Below are 14,503 nucleotides of genomic sequence, written 5' to 3' on the forward strand. Positions count from 1 at the left end.
CCACTGTCGACAGCCCTGCAGATAGTTTTTTCGTGGTTTCCCATTTTCACACCAAGTAAATGCTAGGGCTGAACCTTAATTAAGAGCGTGGTAACTTCTTTCCCTCTCCTAGCCCTTTCCCATTCCCTCTTCGCCGTAAGACCTATCTGTGTCTGTGCAATGTAAAGCAAATTCTGCATTACAATCCCTCAGTACCCTCATAACAATATGAAGAGATTTGTAACCTTTATTTACAATCACATTTACAGCACGTGATTGCCCCAAAGAAGATCCTTCCTTAAATTCACACCTAGGTACCTACAGTGATCCCCATGACTTGCTGGCAACCCATAAACCAGTAATAAAAACTGAGAGGACTTCTCTTTGCAAAGCTTACAACCCGACCTTTCACCCAGTTTACCATCATACCACTCATTGTCTGCTGTCCATCTCACAACATAGTTGAGGTCTTTTTACAATCACTCGCAATCCTGTAACTTATTTATTATCCCATACAGTACAGGCAACATACCTGATCCTTTTATATCACACACACACACGCACGCGCGCGCCCTCTAAACAATTACAAGATTTTTGTGGACAGGAATGGGTTTGTTTGAGGTAGTCCGCATACAATATCAATCCTACTACTCCTATTCTTGTTTATTCTACCAACTAAGTAACAGCATAATCTACTTCCTTTACGATTTCATATTTTAATAAGATATTTCCTGCATTACCCGACTTCATATGACTGTTGTACACGATCAAATTTTTGTTAAATTCAAGACTTTACAAGAATTTCCAATACTTCACACGTTTACTTGTCAAATCACTCGCAATACTTGGAAAGTCTTGAGAAGTCTTCAAAAGTGAATTAAAACCTGTTCTAATCAATCAAAGGATTGCCAAGTCTTTGGCAGAATTGACCAATGGAATTTGAGTATTAACAGTGCACACTAGGCATGCTGGGATTAGCAGGAACGGGAATCAAAACAATAAAAACAGCTTAGCCTTTATGACTGAGGGATGTTGTGAGAGTATTAATTGCGAAGTATTAGGCACATCCCTGCCTATATTCACTGGCCTCTGTAGAGTACCACAATAAAATTAATAAAACAACAGCGTACGAGGAGATTGCGAGAGAAATATTTTGAGTAGTAAGCGGGCAGCTTTATGTTTATTACCGTACGGTAATCTACAAGTTAAAACTATCGGCAATGTATGATGTAACAATCTTTGCATATTGAATCTTTTTTAAAATTTGCTTTATGTCGCACTGATACGGAGAGGTCTTATGGCGATGATGGGATAGGGAAGGGCTAGGGGTGGGAAGTAAGCAGCCGTCGCCTTAAGATAAAACTCTAGCATTTGCCTGGTGTGAAAATGAGAAACCACGGAAAACCATCGTAAGGTCTGCCGACAGTGGGATTCCAATCCACTATCTCCTGGATGCAAGCTCACAGCTGCACACCCCGAACCACACGGCCAACTCACCCGGTGCATATTATTGTTATATTCCTAACACGTTTCCATGTACATCGGTCTGTTTTCAGACCAACTTTGCTTTACAGGAGCGAAAGCTGGGTGGACTCAGGATATCTTACAAGATTGTGAGCAACTGCAACGTGACCTCGAAAATGTTGTGAGATGGACAGCAGGCAATGGTATGATGATAAACGGGGTTAAAAGTCAGGTTGTGAGTTTCACAAATAGGAAAAGTCCTCTCAGTTTTAATTACTGCGTTGATGGGGTGAAAGTTCCTTTTGGGGATCATTGTAAGTATCTAGGTGTTAATATAAGGAAAGATCTTCATTGGGGTAATCACATAAATGAGATTGTAAATAAAGGGTACAGATCTCTGCACATGGTTATGAGGGTGTTTAGGGGTTGTAGTAAGGATGTAAAGGAGAGTGCATATAAGTCTCTGGTAAGACCCCAACTAGAGTATGGTTCCAGTGTATGGGACCCTCATCAGGATTACCTGATTCAAGAACTGGAAAAAATCCAAAGAAAAGCAGCTCGATTTGTTCTGGGTGATTTCCGACAAAAGAGTAGCGTTACAAAAATGTTGCAATGTTTGGGTTGGGAAGAATTGAGAGAAAGAAGAAGAGCTGCTCGACTAAGTGGTATGTAATACCAATATAAATGGTCCGTTATTGGACATTAAGTGGACAAACTGGGGCAAATATTCATTTATAGGAAGGGGAGTTAGGGATTGGAATAACTTACCAAGGGAGAATGTTGCAATGTTTGGGTTGGGAAGAATTGAGAGAAAGAAGAAGAGCTGCTTGACTAAGTGGTATGTAATACCAATATAAATGGTCCGTTATTGGACATTAAGTGGTATGTTCCGAGCTGTCAGCGGAGAGATGGCGTGGAATGACATTAGTAGACGAATAAGTTTGAATGGCGTTTATAAAAGTAGGAAAGATCACAATATGAAGATAAAGTTGGAATTCAAGAGGACAAACTGGGGCAAATATTCATTTATAGGAAGGGGAGTTAGGGATTGGAATAACTTACCAAGGGAGATGTTCAATAAATTTCCAATTTCTTTGAAATCATTTAGGAAAAGGCTAGGAAAGCAACAGATAGGGAATCTGCCACCTGGGCGACTGCCCTAAATGCAGATCAGTATTGATTGATTGATTGAAGATAAGATAGAAGTCACAGACATGAAAGTAGCAAGAATGATTGCTGGTACAAACAGGCAGGAACAATGGCAGAAGGGTATTCGGAATGAGGAATTAAAGGCTAAGTTAGGAATGAATTAGAAGCTGTATGCAAAAACTGGCTTCGGTGACAGGGTCATGTGAGGCGAATGGAGGAGTATAGGTTAATTAGCAAAATAATGGACTCTCTTCTGGAGGGTAAGAGTAGAGGGAGACCAGGACAACGATGCTTAAGACTCGGTTTCAAACAATTTAAAGATAAGAGATATAGAACTAAACAAGGCCACAGAACTATCATACTTTTTGAGCTTCAGGATCCGTATTGATGTAATTTTCTCACGAATACAGCATTAGTGGTTTGTCCTCCTAATCAATACTATTCAAATTGGTACACAGTTATATATTAAATATACACATGGTACTAGTTTCGGCCCTGAAATCTAAAGACATCTTCGCCCATACAATCATAATATTAAAAACTAATTAGCTTATACAAATGTGTTACAAATTATGCATATAATCATCTTATTGTTCTTTGAGTGCATTGACGCACATTGAATAAAACATGAGTCTACACTTGATGTATTAAAATAACTTGCACATGTTAAAATTCTTGTAAAACTAATGTAAGATTGTACGTCATATTAATAACGCTCCCTGATCGTTGTTGTGTATAAGAAGTAATATGGGGTTGGTTGATTTCACCATAAAAAACACAAGTCTCTCAATAAAACCATATAAATTATCCTGCCAGTGTTGCATTAATTATTATAATAACAAACAACAACAAATAAATATTTGACTTTATTTATTATAATAACCCACTATGTAACATCAGTAACATAATATTTATCAAGTGTCACACATACTATTTAAAAACTGTGATGTCAAAAAGTCAATTTTGCATTGTTGTGAACAACCAAAGCAGTCACTATGACAATTTATTGTTAAGGCTATCCTCCTAATCAAAACTCAATAGCATAATGTGAATTTAAAATTCACATGTCACATCCAAACATGTTTCGACCCTGATTGGGTCATCTTCTGGAGAAAGTTAAAACTGGCATGTATAATTATGGAACATTGAACGTTCATCAAATATTGCCAAATTCTGTAAACTGACTTAACTATTTGAGCATCAAGAGACAACATCTGGACAAGTGGCCATTAGTATATACGGAAACTTTTATCGCAACTCGAGTACATGAACTAATTAACGATTTAACAGTCACATATCTTGTTCTAATTTAAGTGTTTTAATCGTTATACACGCCAATGTTAACAATCTATTGAAGATGAACCAATTAGGGTGGAAATAGGTTTAGATGCGACAAATATGAATTTGATGATGATGCTTGTTTAAAGGGGCTTAACATCCAAGGTCATCAACCCCTAATGATACAAGATGGATATATGACAATTAAAATTTTAAAATGTATGCACGGACTGTGAATTTAAAATAATCACTGGATCTAATTTGCAATGCCTTATTTTTGGTAAAATGATAAGATTATGGCAGAATAAGTCATTGCCTTAAAATGCAATAATATATCATGCAAATTACTATTTTAAAAAACACATTAATATATATAAACACAAACTAAAACAGTCAAATTAATAAAATGTAGTGAACAATAACACAAAGACTAATACGAAGCACTACTTATTATTTATTTATCATATGGCTTATACAGACAATATCAGTAATACATATTTACAGATGAAAAAGTAATTTGTGCTTCAAAACTGAATATCTAAGTTTTCAATCCAGTGTACAGCATCTGGAGTTACCAGCAGGAAGTCATCTTCATCATTGTGATAGGCTCAAATCTTGCATTCCCTGACGATATGATGAATAGTCTGGCGTGGAGTTTTATATGCAATAAAATAAACCGCTATCCCTCATAAAATGAATGACGAGGTCCGCTGACTGCTCGTCACCTCGCAGGATGAGGAAGAATGTACTCGGGAGTTTTGGACTACGGCGCAGATCGACCAGGTCCACGCACTCTGCAAGGATGTGTACAGCGGTAAGATGATCGCCGCAAGTACACACCAGAGGGGGTTCTCCTTTCAGTAAATAGGAGTGCATTACTATACCGTGGCCAATCCGAAGAAGACATAATACCACTGCTTCCCTCCAAGAAGCCCAAAGGGAAATCCTCCATACTTTCGTTTTACTTTTTATCGTTCCCAGTTTATTTGGAAGTAGAGTGACCTGCCACTCCATCTCCCAATGGGACAAAACCAAATGTCTCAGCCTTATCAGCTAACTTGTTTCCCTCAACACCCATGTGACTTGGAAGCCACATAAACGTGATTCTGGTGCCGGCATCCGAACACCCTGCAAGTGTGAATTTTAAATCTGCATTATGCTATTGTGTACTGATTACGAGGATAGCCTTAGCAATAAACTGTTGTCATTGTGATTAGCTGTCAATACGGAAATATGAAATTTATACCATGTGAACCAAGATAGCGTCATCAACAACATACAACACCGCAACTGTTTTATATTAGTTTTATAAAACTTTAACGTACACAAATTATTTTAATAATACCAAGTACAGACTTGCACAACAATCAATATGTGGGCTATTAACACAACAGACTGACAGGATGATTTATATGGTTATACTGAGAGACTTTTGTTTGTATGGTGAAATCAACAAAAACGATTATGGAGTGTCATTAACCTATTCGCTGCTGAATTCTCGGACAGGCTTGTGCGACCCCAGTGCTGAATTTCCTCAGCCAACAACCTCATCAAATATTAAAGCCAATTTAAATATAAAATGCAAGCATTAACTACGGCATAACATTTTGAGACGATATTTTAACTCACCAGTTTGTTCCTACAGTGTTGGAGACAGTTCATATTTGGGATCCAGGGTTTGATTCCACAAGAGGTGGCAAAAAATTTTGTCCATTAAGAAGATGCTTAGAAATTTTCATTTGCATTATGGGCTATGCCTATTATATTTATGCACAATGCCAAGCATGCACACAGTTAACAGTTGAAAGATTAAATTAAACACACAATATTGATAAATGTAGGGCGGAACATGTCAAAAACTTAGCATCAACTATCTGTTTGTAAAATCTGTTTGCTTCGTCTGCTACTCTCGCCGACGTCTCTTCATTAACAAATACCACGAAATAATCAATTTCAGGGCATTCAGGGGTCAAATTATTATTTGACATAGCTATGTTTGGCGCTTGAAATGAATGCGCCTTCGGCGTAAACTCGTCGTCCGACCACGTGGACAGGTCTAGCTCAGTGTCATTTTTTCCTCTCTATGGCACCAAATCATCACCTCTATCAACATTATCATCACCCCCTATCACTTCACTGATATCCTCAATATCAATACCGTCACTGTCAAAATCCACATCAGACTCTATCTCCACTAAAAAAGTAAGAATATCCCCTGGGCAAATGTTACGATCGTAAGCGGCAGCCATGATGGAAACACTAGAGTATTGTTTACATGAGGTGACAAAAGAAAAACGTTTATACTGCACACTGTATGCGAATAGAAAGGTAACTAAGTTGTTCTAAGGTTAGCCAATTGATGGCAGGAACATATACAAATGTTTCAAGACATATCGAATATATTCGATTGTAGCACTGGCGGCGCAAAGTTCAGAACAAGTATACTCGAGGGCAGCATTGGTGGCACACTTTGCGGAGGAAGAGTATACTCAAGCGCAGCAGTGTAAGAGTTAACATGACATACAATACAGTAACCAACAGACATTAGTTTTACAAAAATTGTAACAATGTGTCAGTTATTTTAGCACTAGTGTGTAGAGTCATGTTTTATACAATGTGCATAATTTGTAAGACATTTGTATAAGCTAAAACCACTGGAGATAAAGAAATGAAATCTTGGGGATACATTCATATTAACACGTAGGTGCTCACTAAGGGAGGATTTTTGGATACTCCGTCGCTAAGGGGGTGAAAAGGAGGGTGAATTGTTAAATTGAGGATATCCATATCTCAAAAACTTACAAGTTTACAGACATGAAAATTGATATTTGGAATTTCCTTTGAAAATAAAGAAACATGTATTTTTGTGTTTTTGGATAATCCGATGAATAGGGGGTGAACAGGAGTGATAAACGGGGTGAACTTTGAAAAAGACTATATCTGCAAATTATCTCAGACACGTACAGATTTGAAAACTGGTATTTGGAATTTCCTGTGAAAGTAAAGAAACAAATATTTTTTTGGAAAATCCACTTAAGGGGAACTGAAAAAGTGGGTGAAATTTTAAAATTAGCATATCTACAATATATCTCAAAAACTTAACATGTTGAAGACGTGAAAATTAGTATTTGGAACCTCCTTTTGCTTTACGTCGCACCGACACAGGTATGTCTTATGGCGACGATGGGAGAGGAAAGGCCTAGGAAGTGGAAGGAAGCGTCCGCGGCCTTAATTAAGGTACAGCCCCGGCATCTGCCTGGTGTGAAAATGGGAAACCACGGAAAACCATCTTCAGGGCTGCCGACAGTAGGGCTCGAACCCACTATCTCCTGATTACAGGAATTATTTGTATGAGAATGTATATATATATATTTAAAAAAACTAAAGGTGTTACAAACGTGAAAACTGGTATTTGGAATCTCCTTTAAAAATAAAGAAACACGCATTTGGTGGGGGAATCAACTTGGTAGGGGCGGGGGATGAAAACTGAGATGAATTCCTTTTACAAGGATACATATATCTCAAAAACTGAATTCCTTTTACGAGGATACATATATCTCAAAAACTGAAGACGTTACAGTCGTGATAATTGGTATTTGGAAGCTCTTTTTAAAGAAACATATACTGTTTATTTTTGGAGAATTCACCTGAGTGGGGACTGTGAAAGGAAGTAAAAAAATTGAATTCTTTTTATGGAGAAACTTATATATCAAAACTGAAGGTTACAGACGTGGAAACTAGCATCTGGAATTTCCTTTAAAAATAAAGAAACATGCATTTTTTGGGTGTGGAGAAACCAACTTAATGGGCGGGGGTGGAGAGGAAAAGGAGGTGAATTATTTTCATGAGGATACTTATATCTCAAAAACGGAATATGTTACAGTTATGATAATTGGCATTTGGAAGCTCCCTTATAAATATACAAGTATTTTTGGTTTTTGGAAAATTCACTTAAGGGGAGAGGGTGAAAGGAAGTGAAAAAATGTAATTATTTTTATGGAGAAAATCTTAAGGTTACACACGTGAAAACTTGTATTTGGAATCACCGTAAAAAATAAAGAAACACGCATTTTTGGAGGGGGTGAATCAACCTAACGGGCTGGGGTGAAAAAGGAGTTGAATATGTTTTATGGGGATACTTATATCTCAAAAACTGAAAATGTTGGAGGCATAACATTTGTATTTGGAATCTTCTTTCAAAGTAAGGAAACATGTGTTCTTTTGTCTTTGGAAAATCCCCTTAGGGGGTGAATGAATTGAAAAATTAGTTGAATTCTTTGTGCGAGGATACTTATCTTAAAAACTGAAGATGTTACAGACGTGAAAGTTGGTATTTGGAATCTCCTTTAAAAATAAAGAAACAAGTATTTATTTTTTTGACTTGAGAGAAGACTGTTTCTCACATGTACAGTTCTATGTCGCATGGTAGTCTTAGCCCCAAAAGATTATTTAAAAAAAATGGTTTACAAAGAATTTCTGGGGTAAATGAAACTCAATTTTTGGGTGAGATTTAATACTTTACGAATTTTCAGATAATGTCTTAGTGCAATGCCGACGAACGATTACTTTGATCAAATTACGAAATCCACGCGAGCGAAGCCGCGTGTAATTGCTAGTTGACACAGTAGAACCTCGATAATTCGAAATCGGTTAATTCATAATCCCGCCTAATTCGAAGAAGCTCTCGTTCCCGGAAACATGAGATACAGTTTTGCATGTTATTTCAATTGTTTAATTCGAAATACGGATAATTCGTGATTCGAAGTACAATGTCGGCCCCATTACCGAAATTCAGACGTTTAATTCGAAACTGCCTTTACATTTTAAAACAATAGTATGTTACAGAGTAATTTCAAATCGAAATTTATCCGCTCCGCGTCATAGTAGAACGCGCGTTCCGGAACGTGGAGGGGTAGCTTTCCGTACTTACACTCACTTCGGTGGGTCTACAGTGCGCTTCATGATTGCTAAGTTGAATGAAATCGGAATTATTTCGTGTTCAACCTTTTAAGGAACGCGGTAATATCACGCAACATGCAGTGTGCGGGAAAACAGAATCTGCGAACACTGGCGATGCCGAAAGTTGACGAAAAAACGTGGCAAATATAATAAATTCGTAGGCACCGAACAATATTGACATTGCCGGTGAAACTGCATTGCTTTATTTTAATGCGAGCCTAAACGGCCTTATGGTTTTAAAGGAGAAATTGCCAGCCGGGGAATCGTACAGTGTGAGGGATGGGGGTCGTAGTGCGTTGCAATGTACTTGGAAGCGAGATACTTTATCCCCTCGTCATAGGAAATTTCGATAAGCCACAATGTTTTAAGAGCGTCGGGCACTTTCCATGCCATTACAAAGCATCTATAATAAAAATGCAAACAGTAAAGAAATCCAAAAAATAATGCATTTGCACAGGGGAACCGGCATAATTTATCCTCGTCTTTGAATTGTGCGATTTTTTTTTCTTTCCTTGCGTGAGGTTATGTTTGTCAATGATTTATCCAAGTGAATTATTTGAACATTGTAAATGCACCTTGTTGGATACATTTCGGAAATAGTTTTTTCCAAGGCATTTGAAAGGTTTAAACTGTGAATCGAGGCGATTGCATGTATTAATGGATCCTAGAATACTTCGTGATGCGGCAAGTGTTTGCATTTCTGAAGTACGAGAGAAGTGCCATGGCGGGAAATCGTACAAGGATAGGGTCATAGGAAAGTTCGATTTTAAGGGCATCGGGTACTTTCTGTGTAAATACAAGGCATCTAAAATGCATACAGTATAGTAATCCAATTAATAAAGCACTTGCACATGGGAGCGAGCATAGATTTCTCCTCGTCTTTGAATCGCGCTTTTTTTCTCTTTCTTTCGTTGGGTGAGGTTATGTTTACCAGTGAGATATCCGAGTGCATTATTTGAATACTGTAAATGCACCTTCTTGGATACATTTTTGAAATAGTTCTTTTTTCATGGCATTTGAAAGGTATAAACTGTGAATCAAGGTTAAATGCATGCAGTAACGGTCCTTAGAATATTCTGTAACGCGGCAAGGGTTGGTACTTCTGAATTGCGAATTGGCAGTTAATTCGAAATCACGTAATTCGAAGTCCGATTTTTGAGTCCCAACGACTTCAAATTAACAAGGTTTTACTGCATATATATATATATATATATATATAAGAAAACAAAGGTCCAATAATACTGCCTTGATGAATTCCCCTCTTAATTATTACAGGGACAGATAAAGCTTCGCCTTCTCTAACTCTCCGAATTCTATTTTCTAGAAACATAGCCACCCATTCAGTCACTCTTTTGTCAAGTCCAATTGCACTCATTTTTGCCAGTAGACTCCCATGATCTACCCTATCAAATGCCTTAGATAGGTCAATCGCGATACAGTCCAATTGATCTCCTGAATCCAGCATATCTACTACAGTTGAACCTGCTTTATACGTAACTCTGTTCTGCGTAATTCGTATTTGTACGTAATTTCCTTTAGGTCCCGGCAAAATGTAATTTAAAAGCGTGTCAATTAAACCTTATTTATACGTAATTCGCTGTTATACGTATTAAGTGTCAGTGAAATATAACCGAGTTTTGCGTAATTGTAATGAGCACGTGCTTTTTAAAAATAAACTACTATATTTGAGACGTTTCGACTTGGGCGGAAGTAGAGCGGTAGGGTTTCGTTGCTGAAACAGAACACAAAGAGTTTCGCCGAGTGACATTGTGACCCTCACTTACTGGCGGCTTAACAAAGGCCAACCAAGCGATTCCTCTTCGCTCTCAATGTCCCTCTTCCTCTACCTTCGTCGTTTTTGACCTTCACACTGCCGCCAAAGATTAAGATACATTACAAGCAAAGTGGGCGGTTTCGGTGCAGAAACAAAAGAAAATACAGTAAATTTGTTTGAATATGAGAATTTCTTTCATGGGAACAAAAATGTCCATGTTACCGGTATTTGGTGTTTACTGTTGAACAGTCGTTTTGTCATTCAGTTGCTTTTGATTAGCCATGGAGAACAGGAAAAGTTATACCCTAGATGAAAAAGAAAAGTGGACGCTAATCCACACCAAACAAAAACTGAAATTGCTTCAGACTTAGGAATTGCTTATACCACGGAAGGTACGTAGATTTGGAAAAAGTACTTTTCACATTGTTCCAGCATAAGCGGGCTGTAGCTCTACCAATTAGTGGCGACATGCTGAAGGCAAAGGCGATAGATTTAGCTAAAATGATGAGTATCACTGCTGATTTCAAGGCTTCATCAGGTGGTTGCAAGAATTTAAAGATCATCATGAAATCACAGGGAGAACAATTTGCAGTGACTCAAAAGCTGTGGACGATGTCATGGTGCAACACTGGAAAGAAGAGGTTCTGCCGGGTATCGTAAGCGATTACCAGCCTTCAAACAACTACAATTGTGATGAGACCGGCCTGTTCTACAATCTCCTTCCTAATAAAACATTAGCTGAAAAAGGTGACCCATGCCATGGAGGGAAGAAAAGTAAAATTTGTGTAACAGTCCTTCTCGCCACCAATGCAGATGGATCTGACAAACTTCCTCCACTTATGATAGGAAAATAGAAGAATCAGAGGTGTTTTAAGGGTGCGAAAACAAAAGCTACAGAATATGAATCCAACAGAAATTCTCAAATGACTATGCTTTTAATGGAACAGTAGTTGAAAAACTGGACATTAAAATAAATAAAGAAACAGAAGAAGATCCTTCTTATTATGGATCGATGTGCAGCACATCCACCTCAAATCGTTCTGGAGAATGTCCGAGTAGAATTTTTCCCTCTTAACTGTACCAGTGTTCTACAACCGCGTGATTTGGGCATCATTGCAAATTTCAAAGTGCATTATAGAAAAATGTTGGTCCAACATTTAATAACACTGAGTAATGCAGGAAATGAACCTCTCTCCATTAATTTGCTACAAGCAATGGACCTTATTTCGGCTGCCTGGAAGCAGGTGTCATCCTCCACAATCAGTAACTGTTTCCGCAAAGCTGCTGTCTTACTAGATGAGGCTGCCTCTAATGACGATTATGGGGACGAAGTTTTGTCTGGCAATGAGCTAACACTATCAGAGTGTGTAGAATTCGATACTTTTGTGCATTTCGATGATAATCTGGCTGTATGTGGACAACAACCGGATGAAGAGATTATTGCTGACGTATGCCAAGAACGCAGTGGTGATGACCAGCTACAAGCAATAGTGACAGTGATGGAGATAACGACTTGAATTCTTAAACACCTGAACTGAGTGAAGTGTTAAGTGCAGTCTATGTGAGTAGGCGTTACATCAGTGCGATGAAAATGCTTTGAATTCATTACTATGTTTGCAAAAGGAGGTTTATACTCTTAATGCAAGAAAAGTGGAGCAAGCCAAACTATCTGATTTCTTTAAGGCTGGGCCAAGTTCAAAATAATATTTGTGTCTGAATGTATTTATTATTTGCAAAAATTTACACATGTAGGTCTATTCCATTGGTTTTTTAGTAAATATGTAATGTATTGTGTAAGTCTGATTTCTAAGTAATTCAGAGTTACAAGTAGTTTTTTCTCTTCCTCTTGATATACGTATAAGTCAGGTTCAACTGTATATCTTGCTGGAATCCTACAAGTTGAGCTTCAGTGGAATAACCTTTCCTAATCTCAAACTGCCTTCTATCAAACCAGTTATTAATTTTGCAAAGATGTCTTATATCATAAGAAAGAATGCTTTCCCAAAGCTTACATGCAATGCATGTCAAACTGGCTGGTCTGTAATTTCAGCTTTATGTCTGTCTATTTCCTTTATACACAGGGGCTACTATACCAACTGTCCATTCATATGGTATACCTCCTTCATGCAAACAATAATCAAATAAGTACTTCTGATATGGTACTATATCCCAGCCCATTGTCCTTAGTATATCCCCCGAAACCTTATCAATTCCAGCTGTTTTTCTAGGTTTCAACTTTTGTATCTTACTGTAAATGTCATTGCTGTCATAGGTTAATTTTAATACTTCTTCAGTATTAGTCACCTACTCTATCTGGACATTATCCTTGTAACCAAATATCTTTACATACTGCTGACTGAATATTTCTTTCTGCCTTTTGAAGATCCTCGCATACACACTCCCCTTGTTCATTAATGATTCCTGGAATATCCTTCTTAGAACATGTTTTTGCCTTAAAAGTACCTATACATACTCTTCCATTTTTCACTAAAATTTGTATGGCTGCCAATTATGCTTACCATATCCTTAGGTGACTTCTTTGCTAGATTCAATTTCCTAGTAAGTTCGTTCAATTTCTCCTTACTTCCACAGCCATTTCTAACTCTATTTCTTTCTAACCTTGCACCTCCTTCTTAGTCTCTTTACTTTTCTGTTATAATGGATCTTTACCATTCCTTACCACCTTTAAAGGTACAAACCTATTTTCACATTCCTCAACAACTGCTTTAAACCCATGCCAGAGTCTGTTTACAATTTTGTTTAACGTTTTCAACTGATCGTAGTTACTTTTAAAAACCTCCCTCATGCCTGTTTTATCAGCCATACGGTACTGCCTAATAGTCCTAATTTTAATCTTTCTTTCTTTCACAATTTTTTTAAATTTTTAACTACCACAAAAACAGCTTTGTGATCACTAATACCATCTATTACTTTGGTTTCTCTATAGAGCTCATCTGGTTTTACCAGCACCACGTCCAGGATATTCTTCCGTGTAGTTGGTAACAGTTGTAACAGTTACAACACCAGACTCAGAGCCAACAGACGGACAGCAACCAACACAACAGTACATAACAAATAACTTCCACTTACATAAAACATTATTTCTGCATCTACTGACATTTTCTGGCAAGGTTTCAGCCATTTTTATTACCTACCGGTGCTAAGGGACACTTACAATTTTTCAACAGATGCTTCTGTCTCACTTGCTGACGAATTTCATCAGTGGCCTTGGAAAGATTGTATTCATGACAATCAAGTTTATGCTTGCGTTCACGCCCTCATGTCGTTGGCTTTATATTATTACCACTTTGGTTTTCCACTAATATTTTATATGAACTGTTTTTAATTAGAATTTTAATAGAAGAAGTTTTAGTCTCCAACAAGATTATGATTTAATCATAAGACAGTTTTCCATTACCATGTTTATATATTGTATCACTTTTCACATTTTTATGTTCCGAATTTTAATAACTGACTAAACTTTTAACTTCCACTTTTAATTTACTTGTATTGTTGATGATTGTGTTTAGGCTGAAGATGCCCTTAATTGAGGGCGAAACATGTCCCATGTAACTAAGAATCTATTTATGTAACCACTATAAGTGAAAATATAAGTATTGAATAGGTGGAACAAATTAAAACACCTTTATTATTGTTGAACACACTCAAGTTCTGTGAGATAATTTCTGCATCCATTATATCATTTCTCAGCCATGATTCAACTCCTATTACAATATCTGGTAGGTATATATCTATCAAACTACTTAATTCTAATCCTTTCTTTATAATACTTCTACAGTTGAGCACTAACATTTTTTTTCATCCATACGTGATTTCCACCTTCCTGTTCCCTTATCACCACTCCCAAGGCCACCTTGTTTCCCTGAATGTACCTCTCCA

General features: G+C 37.3%; 1 protein-coding gene across 3 annotated transcripts in view; it reads right to left on the bottom strand.

Annotated features, from left to right (window-relative positions):
• KLHL18 (Kelch like family member 18) overlaps nucleotides 1–14,503 on the bottom strand; it is a 278,350-nt gene that overhangs the window by 235,959 nt on the left and 27,888 nt on the right. The gene's annotated exons all lie outside the window — the stretch shown is intronic.

The sequence above is a fragment of the Anabrus simplex genome, chromosome 2 (assembly GCF_040414725.1).
Source record: "Anabrus simplex isolate iqAnaSimp1 chromosome 2, ASM4041472v1, whole genome shotgun sequence".
Taxonomy (NCBI): Eukaryota; Metazoa; Arthropoda; class Insecta; order Orthoptera; family Tettigoniidae; genus Anabrus; species Anabrus simplex.